This window comes from Falco naumanni, chromosome 8 (genome assembly GCF_017639655.2).
Source record: "Falco naumanni isolate bFalNau1 chromosome 8, bFalNau1.pat, whole genome shotgun sequence".
Taxonomy (NCBI): domain Eukaryota; kingdom Metazoa; phylum Chordata; class Aves; order Falconiformes; family Falconidae; genus Falco; species Falco naumanni.
In genome coordinates this window covers 19,356,462-19,371,602 of record NC_054061.1, presented here as the reverse complement: position 1 = coordinate 19,371,602, position 15,141 = coordinate 19,356,462, and the positions used below count along the sequence as shown (strand labels likewise).

Sequence of the window (15,141 nt, the reverse complement as noted above, 5' to 3'; positions counted from 1 at the left end):
TTTTATACCGACACCAACAGTTAAACACGCAGAAACAGCACAGACATGGCTGCTTGTTTCCATTGAAGAACAGAATCTCTCAGGCGCTGGAGAAGCTCAGCCTGAGCACACGTACAGAACCAGGGCTTAGCAGCACCCGGCTTCGGTCAACAGCACCTTTGTGTCAGGTTGACCCCGAGACATTACATGGGCTCGCCCACAGCACAGACAGTACAACAGGTTAAGTACTCGCTACACTACGGAAAACCTATCCTTGCCCTGAAAAGCCTACACACTGTCAGACACTTAAGTGCAAGTTTGCAAGGTGCAAAGCAGGAATATTCACCTAACCTGCATTCAGCTTTCCACTTATGCCCACATTCCAAGTCCACACTGCTGGAGAAAAAGAAAACTTAAAAAGCCGAAAGCTGGAAAAAAAATAAAATTAAAAAAAAAAAGAGAGAGAAGCTAGGAAGACACTGATCCATGCTAACATACCTATAATAGTTCTGACCAGTTAAAATCAAAAAGCTTGACAATGAAGATGAAAGGACCCAGCTCCCACAGCAGAAGGCAGGCCAGGCTGCAGCTCCACAGTGAGCAGACTGCAGCGGGGTGGAGGATGGCCACGTCCTCCTGCTCACCCTCCCTCTACCTCTGACCCTTCTCACTGTGTCTGGTGAACTCACTAACCTTCTCTCCCAGTCACATTTTTTCTTTTACTGGTCCAGCTCTGCACTGGCTTGCACCACGGCCCAGGCACTCGAACAGGGCAAGCTGCGAAATGCCCTTCACCCCCTGGCAACATCCTGCCCTCAACAAGGAATTTCACTGTTTTATTCACTCCCAGTTAGCTCAGTGTGAACGCTTCCTACGTAAGAGGCCAAGAAAAATACACTGAAAGTCTTTATGGTTTCTGAGAAACATATCCAGGGCTCTGGAAAGCCCATTAGGTTTCTAGCTAAAGGCTTTTTCTATGTATTTAATGCTGTTATGCCTGTTGCAGAAACAAAGTGCAGGACAAGGTAACTATGAAAAGATACGTTAATTGTATTAGTAGGATAATGAAGGCAATTCATCTGAAAACACATTAGTATGATAGTTCACAAATTGGCCAAAAGTAATGGTCTATAAAACTCCTTATTACTAAAGTTATTGAAATTTATCTTAAAAACATAGCTTGATATCAAATACACTGTTTGGCAGCAATGACTTGCATATCATTTGTACATTGCAGTAAATATGTTTATTCAATTAAATACTTGTGAAGAACACAGGAACAGGCTATAGCTTTCTAATGCACGTGTGAATGGGATGGGTTTAGGGGAGAAAAGGACAACTGGAGCCAGGGCCACGTTAAAGTAGGGCTGCACTCCTGCCAGAAGAACCCTTCAATTCTCTGGAATGTCCCTTACTCAAGCTCTTGCCTCATTGAATTCAGATACCCTAACAGGTAGTAAACCAAGTCTGAGGATATTGTAGCAGAGTGGTTAATTGTTGGCTCTGAGAGCCAGAGCAACTGCAGTAACTTAACATTTGATAAAGAAAGAGGATGTCCTCTGGAACAGAGACCCAACCACAAACATCTAGCACTGGTTTCAGACAGCTGGGATGACAGAAACAGGTTCTTCATGCCACAGGCCAACCACGGACAGGACATACAGCAGGGTATGCACTCAAAGCAGGAATTTCAAGGACAAAGCAGCACAGACCACACAACGGAAGAGTGAGTGACGCTGAATCTCAAGTGCTGAAATATATAGAAAGACACCACTGCACAAGGAGTTGCAGTTGCCCAGCCTGTAGCAGCAAGAAAGCTACTTAAAACCCAATGTTCATCCTCCCACACCCCTCTAGGAACTCATTCCTGTCTTCACATCACACCCCCCTGTACTGGCACAGCTTTCCCCACGGTTGAGCGATTAACCAGATGGGGAAGAACTGATTTGGCTGGAGGGAAAGCCATTTTTGCAGGGTGGGCAGAGATCCCCATCTGGTTCACTGTGCCACCACAGATACCACTGCGAGTGGAACTGGTGGTGGCAAGAGGAGAGATGGCTACGTCACCTGGCATCCCTGGCAAAGCCATTCAAGTGGCAACACAGCCGAAAGTTGGATGTCACATAAGAGTTGAACCAGGTGTCACTGAAAAAAGAGCATCAAGCAGGGCCGCTGCAGAGCAGCAATGCTCTCCCAGCACACCTAATATTCAGACACACGAAGCTCTAACCTTAAACCATGCTCACAGCCCAGCACGCTAACTGTAAACCCTTCAGGTTATTAAACAGATCATGATGGTGCTCATTATTGTAGTAGATGGTTCAAGAATAATGCAATTATATCTTACAGGGATTTAGTGCACTTGCAAGGACATGAGGGGTGGGGGAAGAGCAGGAGTTTAAAGCCCCTTTCAGAGCTCCTGCTCCAGCCAACAAGCAAAGCTATCCCAGGGCAACCGGCCCCTGCTTTCTGCAAAGAATCAAGATCTCATCAACAGCTAAAATTAGGAACAGGTTTCCGTTCCGATCCACACTACTTCAAGCAAACGTTGCTACAGTCCTACTGCTCCTTCCTCCACCACAAGCCTGCCTCAAACAGGCACCCACCGGCGCGGTGAGCCACCTGAAGGAGCACAAATGCTCAGAGTTAAGGCGGTAACTGTGAGCATCACCTTGCCAGCTTACTGCCCTGAAGGAGGAGGTGGGACTGCACAGGGAAGTGGATGGAACTGCAGCAGCACCAAGATGAGCTCCTGCGCCCCAGGGCAGGTCCCAGCCTTGCTGGGGAGAGGCGAGGGCACAGACCCAAGCAGAAGCGTGTTAAACTGCTGGGGATGCATTTACACACCGCGCTCAATGAGCTGGCCTGCCCTGGACACACTGAAGACAACATGCATACAGTGCTCTTTCCAAAAGCCACAACTGAAGGTTGTAGTGTTTTCAAAAACTGGTAGTTCAAGGTTTTAAGCATTACTTCAGATACCTACTTCCAGAATACTGGCATGCAAATATTTTCTAAACTTTGGCAAGCACAGGAATGCAGCTCCGCAGCTTCTTTGCAGAAGCTCCTGAAGGCACTTGAGGCTTTTCAAAAAGCAGCACGAAGGAGCACTATCTCACAGCGAGCTCTGCACACCAACAGGATGACAGAAAGGCCTGGTGCTCATGGTCCTGTTTTTCCAGGCTGCACTCCCACGCACACCCAAAGGCAGCGCTGGCTGTACTCAGGCACTACTGAGCTGGTGCTTTCACCTTGCTCTGTCCCAAGAGATCCTGCAGCCCCCCCAGCCTCTGGACCAAAGCAAATCTCTTCTGGTTACACAGCAGAAGATCTAACTGCTCATCTCCTGCGCTGAAACTTAAGTCCCACCGCCTTGTGCTACCTGAAGAGTCTTTTATAACATGCCATCTTCTATCAGCCTTCAAATTTTAACTATACTGACAGGCTACTTTTTAAAAGCTTTTGATTACACTCAGCATTCTCTCTTGTTTTATTCTTAGGGAAGACTGTATTCAACCAGTGGTCTCCCTAGCACAGCGGTGGGCTAACCTGGGCCAAGTACAATAGCCCACCTGCTGAATTCAAGCACTATGCTATCCAGAAAACCTAACAAACCAACACGGTACAAGAAAATCCTATACTTGGGAGGCCATTCTCCATCTGAACGCCCTTTCTGCTAACACCTAGTTGTTCCCCATTTTGTGCAGCTGATTGTGCCCAGGCACAGTAATATGCACTCGATTACATTATTTTGCAGCTTCTTTCTCTCACATTTCTTTAAGCAGTCACAGGCATTTTGAAGGATAGTCCTGTCCTCCACCACACTTTCAGATTGTCTTTGGATATTCTGTGCAATGTAATGAGAACAGCCCTTAATCCAGGACTGAAATCATGGGGACAGAACATGGTGGAATTCACAACACAATGACCCAGCTTCATCTTCCAGCCAAAAAATGAACCAGTTTCCCCGTTCCTAAGGGAATCCTTTTGGGTTTGTTTGGTTTGTTACTTAAGCACCTAACCCATCTGATAACCAGCAGGGATCCTTTACCCCTGCTGAAGGTAGATAACAAGACAGTAGATAAAGATCTCTGGGAGTGGGGTATCTAACATACACCATTAACACAAATCTTCTGAACATTTTTGGTTTCAAGAGGGTTAAGGCACACCTCATATTAAACCCAGCTTACACGCAGGGGTTTCATCATGCGCCGCTGACAGTTCAAAACTGTTGTCCATATAACTAAGAGCATCCAGAAAAAAATTTCCTTCTTTCCTCTTTCCCTTCAGTGCCTTCCAATGAATTTTTCTGTCTGATTCCACAAATAAAGCAATACTCCTCTCAGCACTGAAGAGCTAGTCAAGGACATTTGGGATATGCAATGCTTTTCAAGGAGGATTTACAGGAGGTTTAAGCTGTTTGTATTTAACACCAAGTATATGCAACTAAAAACAGAGAGTCATCCTCTTCTAACATAGCCTTCAATCTTAAACTTCATCTGTTCAGCTACCAAATCTTCTCCTCCACCATAAATGCCATGAAGGTACTACCTCCCTAGAAATCCTTACTATCAGAGTTTCACAATCTGAAATATTAATACAAACTTAGATGTTGCACTGACTATGTTTTTTGATTATCAGAACATTTCTGCCATTTGAGTATATTCAACTTGGCTACACATTTTTCGACAGACTACAGGTACCAGCCGAGCAAAAAGAAGAAATTCCGGTTCAGATAAGCCTATTTCTCACCAGTACCATTCCAGATCCAGCTTTCATAATCTGTCTTTTATGTTTTTCTCTCTGTTGCTCTACTGGAAAAGGGCTGTAGAGAGGCATCTGAACCTGCTTATCAGAAAGCCTTACACAGTCAGTAATAAACAAATGCTTCTCTACTTCTCCATTTGTTTAGCAAATCTTTAGACCTTGCTACTGAGTTGAGAGGCAACCTAATACAACATCCCTACCAAAAAAATCAATGACGTTTATAACTCTGTTTTCTCTTCTACACAGCTGTTATCTCCTGCCTGCTGCCCTGTTACCGAAGCCAGCAGCATGCCACAGACAGCCTGTCAACTTTTCCCCTCTGGGAAGCACAACCCACCCAATGCCACGCACCATCACATGAAAGCAGGCATGGGGCATATCACCACTTTAGGAAGCAACACACTTTTCAAAGCAGTACGTGCCATCACTGAACAGCTTCCCAATTGCTATAGTACTGTGGATTTAAGCAACTTATTTTCATTCCAAAATCAGGAATGCACTCTGTAACAGGCTATCACGCCTTCATTTTGGTCTGCTATCACTGAGAGAATGGAAGGCACGCTCTGCACAAGCGGCTTCATCATGGTGTTCCTGGGACCACAGCAGTGATTTCACAGGTACAAATAAACTGTTTTTTGGAGACACCAGTGCTAACAAAACCCTCTTGCCTTCAGTTATGTAAAGTGTTAGGCTCTGATCATTTTATTTTTGCCAGGATTGTTTTGCATCAGAGGAGCTAGAAAGGAGGTGCATGGCAAGCAAAATCACAGCAAGCACAGGCAATTCGTGATTGACTTAAGTCACACGAAGCTCCAGTTCATGAATGACATCCTAAAAGAATGCAAGAACCGAACTCATGCTTATACCTATTTAATTGTCCAGATAGATATCCTGGGACATCCTGACAAGCATCCAATTTATTTCTGCACAGTTTTCAGTTTCCAAAACTCAAGCAGGATTCCAACTACTTAAAAAAACCTGACAGGGTATCAAGATACTGCTTTAGAAGACACGTGCATTTTCTAAGAGAACCTCCTATGTAACTAAGATTACTTTTAACATTCTAGCTGCAAAACTTTATATTTAGGAAAGGGAGAAAAGCATTTCACGAACGGCAATCTATTACTATTAATTCTGTCTTCACAATAACAACGGTGCATTTTATGCTGAAGACCTGCAATACTAACATCATGAAAGATAACTTCCAAAATCAGAACAAATCATCACTAGATTTGTAACTGCTGTATTTTAGCTGCCTGCTTTTTGGATCAGGACTGAGATACTCTGGCCATGCAGAAGGGCAACACATCTGCATTTTAAGCAAACAGCAACATCTTTCATGATCTTATCCCTGCAGCAATGGTAACTTCAAAGTCCCAAACCCCAGCCCTCTCACAGCCACATTTCCCACATTTAAGCCTACAGCTTAACAGTTAGCACCTTCAAACAAAACAAGGGGACTTGGCCTGGAGAGGGGATATTAGAGTGCCAAAGAGCTGGACCACTTTGATTCAACTGAGAGCCCTTCCAACCTCAAAGTATCTCTTCCCACCCTTGAAGTGGAAAACTGTGTGAAGCTTCCTAAAATCACTGAGAATGAAAGAACAGCTTACTGCCACTCTCAGAACCACTGTATGGCATTTCAGACTCCAGGGATACAGAATCAATGAAGATAAAATAACTAGGCTGTGGCTACAGAGCACGGCTCTTCAAATCCCAAACTACACTAGCACAGATTTCAATTACCAACCTTAAGTTAGCAATGAATGCAAGAAAGGGTAACCTTTTAACAAATTAATTTTTGCCACAAGTAATCTTCAAATAAGAGGAAGTTTTTTATAAATTAGCCTACTTTATCAGTTGGCACAAGAATTTGCCAGTGCTGCAAAATTAATTCTTGCTTAGCTTGCAAAAAAACACTGATGGCTGGCAATAAAAGGAAAAGAAAACCTGGGAATTTTTGTTCTGATCTTCTTCAGCACTCAAACTGCAATAAAAAGTGCCATTTAAGCTACAAAGTCAGAAATAACCAGAATCTGACCCCACTCAAACCACATTTTCATTCCTAAATTGATATGTTATGCAATACCCTTCTGCGCTTTTAGCTGACCACATCAGCTAAATCTAGACCTTCATTAACAATTTTAAAACAGTCAGATGCATACACATACTGGAGTAGTTTGAGCTGACATACATGTTTTGGAAAAAAAAAAAAAAAAAAAAAGAGAGAGAGACTCCTATAATTAGAGGTTTGATGAGACAATTTGCTTAAACATGGAGGAAATGGACAGTCTTGTACTAACAAGAGACTAAATACCACATTCTTCCTCAACTACATCCCCAGCATAGTAGCAACTAAAGACTACGTAACAAAAATCCATAGCGTTACATGAGTGAAAGAAGTTTTCCATACTTTTCTCCATTTGCAAGAGCTACTAAAAGAAGAGCACCCACTGAAACAAAGCAGAACATGAATGTAAAGATTCTTCAAAGTAAAATGTTTTCTAAAGTTTCTAGGAAAAGTCATTTAGAATTCCTTTTTCAGTCCTTCACTTTGATTCAGGAACACTCTGTCAGTCTTATCTAAACATTACAAAGCAATTATTTTTTAAAGAAAAAAAGTCACAAAACCCAGAGGTGATAAGGCCTACAATTTCACTTTATGCTCACGGCAGCCTTCAGCAACATCTCTTACCTACAAGCAACAAATTAACTCTGCTGGAAGAAGAATTGCACCATCACTGTACACCCCCAGACAACTCTTCGACTTGCAGCTCCACCCACATATGCTGCAAGTTAAGAAGGGGAAGGCAGGGGGAAATCAAAAACAAACCCCAGAAGAAGAGTGAACATGAATGCAATGCACAAGCATTATTTCGATGAGTTGAGCATCTTTTAAATGACTGCAATTATCTGGAAGAATAGGTAGGGTAGGATGCTCTAACACATATCATCTCCTCTCCCTGCAATGTGTCAACAAGGCTGCAGACACTGAGAACACTGAGGGCACTGATGGGCAAGAACTTTGCAGCTTCTCCAGAAGAGCAAAGCAAGTAATAATAAAAACACGCTGGTGCAATTAATTTTTGGATGCTTACCAGAGCTACCTGCAAAGCCATAACCACCTTCTGTCAAGTACAAACGTGCTAAGGCTGCGCAGTGGTGCATGAGAATCAGAGGTAACAACAATCCACCTCAACAGCAATCCTTTCCAGTCACTGCCTTAGCATATGGATAACCAATTAAAGCAACTTTTGTTTAAAAAAAAAAAAAAGTCACTGACCCACCCAAATTTCATAAAAGCAACAGGAAGGAACCATAAGGTTTGAGAGGAAAGAGTCATTGCTTGGCTGGTCTTGCTGGGGGGGGGGGGGGGGGGGGGGGGGGGGGGGGGCGCAGGGGGAAGGACTTGAACACTGCCATTTACTGAGTGGAAACGAACATACATCTGAATTAAAGACACATTTTCTCCCTCCACCCCTTCTCCTCACCCCCAGTAACAGGAAACAAGACAAAACTACTGAACAAAAAACAGATGAGCTAAGAAATCCCATTCAATTGACTCTGCGCCAGTGCTTTGCCTCTGGTTCTGCTGAACACCACCTCTTTCACTGATAACCGTTGACTTTTCCCTAGCCTAGGATAATATGCTGTTAAACATAATCAAATTGTCTTAACCAATTCTGCAAACTAAGTAAAACATCTTAAAATACCTGATGCTACAATACTGATGCATATAGACCGTAAGTTAACATTTTCTTTAGGTTATAAGCTTTTAACCCTGCACAATTAATCAGCACTATTCTGGTTTGCTACAAACATTCTAGCATTTGGGGCGTGGGGGAGGCTGCTACTGTTTACTGCATCTTATACTGTTATTTTCTGTCCCTAACCCCAGTAACCCCAGGAGAGGGGGGAAAAAACCAACCCACACAATCATGTTGCACTCTTCACTGTACCAGTACAAAATAAGAGTATTATGATTGAGGACTCCACCAGCAGTGGAAAAGTTCCATGCCCGCTTTCCTAAAAGCCTTCCCCTCACATTTCCAACTTTCAGGATGCATTGTTTAATGTTAGCTAGGAAATATGTCCAGCTGTAACAGCAGTAGTTTGCGATTAAACCCATCTTCCAAAAAGTGGAAGTGGCAGAAACTACAAAGGCATACTTTGGTCTGGCTGAATGAAAAGCTCTAGAGCAGTTTAGATTTCTGTACAGATTCTTGCTTTTTACTCTCTCAAAAAAACATGTATCTTTCATTTCACTTGTAGCTTGTAAGAAGCCATTCAACTCTCAGAAAGGTTTCTAAACGTGAAAGAAATTAAGTCATTGAACTGAGCCTATTGAATACAACGAAGGTACAGACAGTCTGTACCGGCAGACAAGCCCACCAGCACCAGAAGCCGAGCAGTACTCCTGCCAGCACTGGGTACCAGCCACAAGAGCCTCTGGACAAATTGTGGATCAGAAGTCAGCCTGAGTTTGAACCCCTGGCTCAGGAAGCTCCTGCGCTGCAGGAGATTGGTAAAGCACCTCAGAGAAGCAATGCTACTTATTTGCCCTTTTCTCATGGTTTTATTGCTTGCCTGTTTTTGGGGTCCCCTTTTAGGGATGGCTTTATACACCGCCATCACCCAAGAAAAAGGAGCGGGGAGGATACAGGGAAGGGAAGCCAAACGATTGTGGGAGTCAATAAAAAGAAAGGTGGCTAGGGTCAGGAATTATGACCAGAGAATCAGAGGGGAACACCAGACACCACCTAGCAGCACCCATCACTTCTCAAAGGCATCAAAGGAGACAGAGGATACTGCTCAACAGTGTGACAAGCAGTGGGAGTGGAAATGACCTCAGAGTTCCTGTCTTATTCCCGCCTTCTGTTGCTGTTAACAGCCAGCTTGGCCAAGGCCAGGTGAAGGGCTTGTAATTTAGGGCCTCAGACAAGGCTAACAAGTTGATGGGACTAGTACAACCAAAACCTCATGATGAGGATCATGGAGACAGGACATTAAGCTGGATGGAACTCAGCTATAGTAATCAGATTGCATCAAGACCCCTGTGCACAGCTTCCAGTTCACCGTTCAACTTCTCATCCTTTAAATGAATAAATAACTTCAGTTTAAAAATGTTTAGACTCAAACATCTGAACATCAGGTACTGGCTGAAATGAACCTTACGGTAAATTGTATGTGAAGTTTTATGATACTTGTCACTTGCATACATGTCCACAGTCTATCACAGGTTATCCAAGTTCATGAGCAACAAGACTTACTAGGTCTTTAAGTCATACTAAAGGAAATTCCCTCTACAAGTAACATTACAAGGACATAATTGCAAGAAAGTGGGTAAAGAACAGGCAGCTTGTACATCTTGGTTGTTGTGTTCACACAGAGGAACACCCACTTCCACCTTCTTGCTTCTCAGCATACTATCAGTTCTGTCCTTCTCTGTTTCTGAATTCGTTATCCTAGTCAATTAAAAAACCATTTACCCATCTACAGATTCAGATTAAGATCTCAAAAGCACTTTGCAAAGATGAATACTGACCTGCTTGGTGTTACGCAGGTTAAACACCATTTTATAGGCATAGAGCTCAGCTGCATTTACATGAAAAATTAAACTGACTTTTTCAGCTATGTAAAGCTACATTCCTTGCATAGACTGTTTGTTTAAGTGATCTTCTCTGCCGAGTTCATACCATCTAGAAAAAGATATGGAATGAAGAATCTCCCCCTTAGAGCCTTAGATCTGCAGAGATACCACCTATAAAAGTACCCAGAATAAACCAGTGAATGAAAACTCTCTGAACCCTTTGGGGAATAGGAAAGGCAGTTGACTGGGGAAGGGTGGGGAAGCAACACAAAACCACACATGCCATCAAGGCCACATGCTCCTGATAGCATTAATTCTTATTGACTTGTTAACTGAAAAGAAGCAAATTTACCTAAACATTCTCTTGATCTTATGCTGAACAACAGCAATGACAGAATCGTCCAGCCTGCAGTCTCTCCTCTTTTCTTTCAGTTAATCTCCAGGTAAAGAAAAAACTAATTTTTTTCTCCCGATCCTTCATCAGCTATCCACAAGCTCACTAGTTTCAGTGTCTTAAAGTAGCTAATAAAGGCTATCCCAGAACAGCGTACACCCAGGAGTTTACAGCCTCTTCTACCCTAACTTCCTCTAATGTCTCATCTGCTCCCAAACATCAGCTCCACGCAGAAATTCTTAAACATACAGTCATATGCAGATCTATTCCATAACAGGGCACAGACAGCTAGGAAAACTGGGCGTTGTTTGGGAAAAAAAAAAAGCACACCACAAGCTTAAGTTGTACCTCATACTATCAATAGCGAAATCCTACCTGCCCACACTGCTGCTAGCTCCCCAGCTTATCTGCTCTCAACCCCCTCGCTGCCTTGGAAACGCTACAGGAGTTTAACTCGCTCTTAGACTGTAACGTACATAAACACTCCTCACTCCTTGTGTCATTCAATGTATTAAAACATATCTACTGGGGAACCAACCCGCACCCAGCTTGGTTTGTTCTCAGCACTGTTCCGCTCCCTACCTTGGTAACTGCTACCCCTTCAGCTATAGCCAGCCTCACATTGGCTGTTTCCATCCACAGATGCCTGAACTTAAAGCCTTTCAAGAGAGACTCTCAGGAGTCTAAATGATCCATCGAGTAGCTGTCCTGTACATTAGAGAAAGTATAACAGAATGGAATGCCAATAGATTCAGGGAAAATTTCCCTTTGCAAACTGTGTTAGTTTAGATTTGCACATTTAATAATTTCTTTCACTTTACAAAGCATAGTGAAAAAAGGTTGCTCCGATTCCACCAGAGCAATTTATAAACACGTCAAAGGACTAGCAGATGTCTTCTGTAGTACATCTGGGATTAACAAACAAAACTATGTAATCATGTTTAGTGAAAAGGTAGCTAGCTTTACAAATACAATAGCCAAGGAGGAATTACAAATCATATTTAAGTATCAGATTTGCCAACAGAACACTCTATACTATCCTACTGCATACCAGAAACCAGAGATAACACCCATTCTCACCCTGACGGAACGCTAACAAGTCTCAGTCATTCAAGGAGAGAGATCCCACTTAGGGGTCGCAGCGACTGCATTACTCCTGCGACTCCTTTACTTCAATACATCTATCTGCACCCAGTTCTGCCTTGCAGCACAGCAGGTCACTCTCAACACTTGTCTTCTCAGCACAGCTCCTTCAGTAAGGGTGCTGGTATACAATTTTGCGGGTAGACTCTATTTTAAGTCTCATATGCTAGATGAAAATAGCATGGAGTTAAAAAGTAGTAATTATCAAACATCTGCACTTTCTCTAAAGCTGCAATACTGTTTAACCAACGCATGAGCTATAAACTCACTGAATGGAGCTATTCCAGATTAGTTATAAAACTAAATAAGGGTGAATTCCCAGAGTAGTAAAGGATCCACATTCTCAAGGTTACATACATTGAAGTTCCACAGCACAAGAGTTTTGAGTGATTTCCAGTTAAGGCACGATAGTAGAAAACAACAGGCATTCATCATCATGTTGGATGACAGTCTCAATATGGCACTGTCCTAACAAAATAGTACTCAGTCCTCTTCTATTCATCATGTTTTCTTTACTGTCCAGCAGAGCCAAGAGAAGCCAGTAAAACTGAATACAGAGAGCCCTTTAACAGAAATATCACAGTCATGTAGGTCCTCACTCTAGCCTTACTATCCACCTACGATGAGTAGATTGGTTTTGCTGCTAAATATTTTTGTAAGCCTAACTAATTCTCTGCATAAGAAAGGTAATTTAGAAATCAAGTAACAGTAGATGTAATTTCAAGGCAGGGCTGAAGTCCCGCTGAAGTATATTTCCAGCTCATGAACATTTCTACTAATGTGGATTCCTTTGCAAATCAGTTTCTCAATCTTACAGCTGCAGAATGAAGATATTCATGCTGCTGAAAAAACACAAATTATTTTTCTATTACATCTTTCAGTTAACTTTATCAGACCAATGGAAGCCCTACAAAGAAGCTGCACATTAATGCCTGCCATTATACATGTCAGCACAGAAATGCCAATGTTTCACAAAGCTTGAAAATTTATTATGTGATAAATATTTACAGTGGTATTTTAAATCATCAGTTTGGGTGCAGGATTTCTAATCTCTGCCCGCTGTGCTCCCCCCTGCCACCTTGTGTAAACTTTTAATCCCTGATGCAGAGGCCTATTAATAGAGCTAGCTGAAAAAAAAGACCAAAGACTGAAGGCATGTTGTTTATTATGGAAAAGGTTAGGGTAAAGCATTCTTAACACAAAACCTAACAAACCTTTGTCTGTTTCTCGTGAGAAACATCAAAAAAACCTCACTGATGTTTTAAAAACTGATTGTCTGTAAATAAAAAAGGTAGTGACCCAACATAAAAATTACACCCTTCTCAAATAAAAAGTTTCAATTGGGCAGGGAGAAACAAGTCCTAGTAAACACTTAACACAGCCTTAGTGCCCCAAGACAGACCAGAGGGTGCCTAAAAGGCCGCACATAACATAAGCTGGGCTTCCACCTCCCTTTAAACACAAACCTGCCTACAGACCAGCCCGGCAGCTGACCCCCCCAGCTGGGCTTGGAAGCGCTGGAAGCCTGAGCGGCGGCAGGACGGAGGGTACGCATGGCCACAGGGGTGCAACCAACGGAGCCTCTCCCACCTCCCCCCGCTTCCCCACTCCCAGCGCAGGAAAACCGCAGGAAACGAGCAACCCAGGCACCGGGAATACCTTTCACACAACCCCCAGCTCAAAAACACAAAAGACAAAGGGGGGGGAGGGGGGGGGCAGGGGAGCAGCAGCAGCAAAGAGCTCCCAGACTAGTTCAATACAGACAACCCAGACATGCCCCCAGTCGGGGCTGGAAAGCCGGAGCGAGGCCCGGCCCGCGGGGGCTCGCAGCCCCGCCAGGGACCGCTGCCCCCCGCCACAGGGCCACCGGCCTCCCGGGCAGGGCAGCGCGCCTCCATCACATCACTTCTGCGCTGCACAGGAGTGCGCCACACGCCTCCTTCTCAAACTTTCAGCCAGCAAGATGCTCACACGTGTGTGAGCCAGCTCGAGCGACGAATAAAGCCCTGAAAGGCGGCGGGCACGGCGAGCCCAGGCGGGGGGCAGGGGCCGGGCCGGGCCCCAGCTGGGGGCCGAACGCTCTCGCTGCTTTTCGGCTGGAAGATGCGGCACGAAACTTCTTGTCCGCGAACGAGCAGCTCCCGCCTCGCTGCCTACTGGCAGATTAGAGGCGGGTGTCAAAAATCGTGGCTAAGCCAAGCTAAGGCGAAGGGGTGTTCCCAGCGAGGGGCTGGGTTCCGTGTCCCGGGACAGCAACTCGGCGGCAGAGAAGATGCTCGTCCAGCCGCGCCGGGAGACCCTCGGGGGGGACGAAAGCGGGCGGCGGGGCCAGGAGCGGCTCCGTGCCGCCAGGCAGCCCTGCCAGCAGCCGCCCTGCCCGGGCCCACCGCCGGAGAGCGGCGCCGGGGCGGCCCCGCCGGGCTGTGCCCGGCTGCGCGGGGCGGGGCCTCGCCACACAGCCCCGCTGCCACCGAAACTTCTCCGGGAACGGGCTGGCCCGGCGCCTTTCCTCCGGGAAACAGCGCTCACAACCTACAGCACGGCCTGCTCCCCGCCGCGCCCCGCCACCCCGGCCCAGCGCGGCCTCCGAGCGCGGCCGGCCCAGGCCCGGGCCCGGGCCCAGGCCCACGCCCCACGGGCGGCGCGGCCCGCTCCCCTCCGCCCGCTCCGCCGCGCTCCCCGCCCGCCCCGGCCCCCGCCGCCCCTCACGGGGAGCCGCCGCCCGGCCGGGCCCGGCCCGCCGCCCCGCACAAAAGTTTCCGAGTGGGACAGACGGGGCGGCGGGGCCCGTCCAAACACCCCGCAACTCCGCCGGGGCGCAGGGGATCGCCTCACCGCCGCCTCGGTCCGGCCCCCGGCCGCTTTGTCTCGGTCTCTCCCGGCGCCGCTCCCGTCCCGCTGAGGAAATGGGCTCTTCCGGCGCCTCCCCGCCCCGCGCTGCCCGGCCCGGCCCGGCCGCTCTTCCCGGCACCGCCCGCCGCGCCGCCCCCCGCGCCCTTCCCGGCGCCGCCCGCCGGCAGGTGAGGGCTGGGGCGGCCGGAGCTCGCCCGAGCCCGCGTCCCTCAGGCCAACGGGGCGGCTTCCCCTGGCCCCGGGCTCCCGGGCCGCGCCGGGCGGCCTGTCCTGGGGCAGGGCCGGTGTGCCAGGTCCCAGCCTGGCCCTGTCCCGCCAGGGAGCGGGGCGGTGCGGCATGGCGGCTGGAGACGTTTGGAAAAATACAGCTCGGTGCCTCTTGCGTTTTGTGAATTGGTGTTCGGTTTTCAAAGCC

General features: G+C 46.3%; 1 protein-coding gene across 1 annotated transcript in view; it reads right to left on the bottom strand.

The window, feature by feature from the left end:
* The window catches only part of CTNNA1 (catenin alpha 1), a 122,795-nt gene extending 107,955 nt beyond the window's left edge, over nucleotides 1–14,840 (bottom strand). Inside the window, exon 1 of the mRNA XM_040602938.1 lies at nucleotides 14,709–14,840. The gene's annotated coding sequence lies outside the window, so the exon portion shown is untranslated. The remainder of the gene's footprint in view (nucleotides 1–14,708) is intronic.
* Between the last annotated feature and the right edge of the window lie 301 nt (nucleotides 14,841–15,141).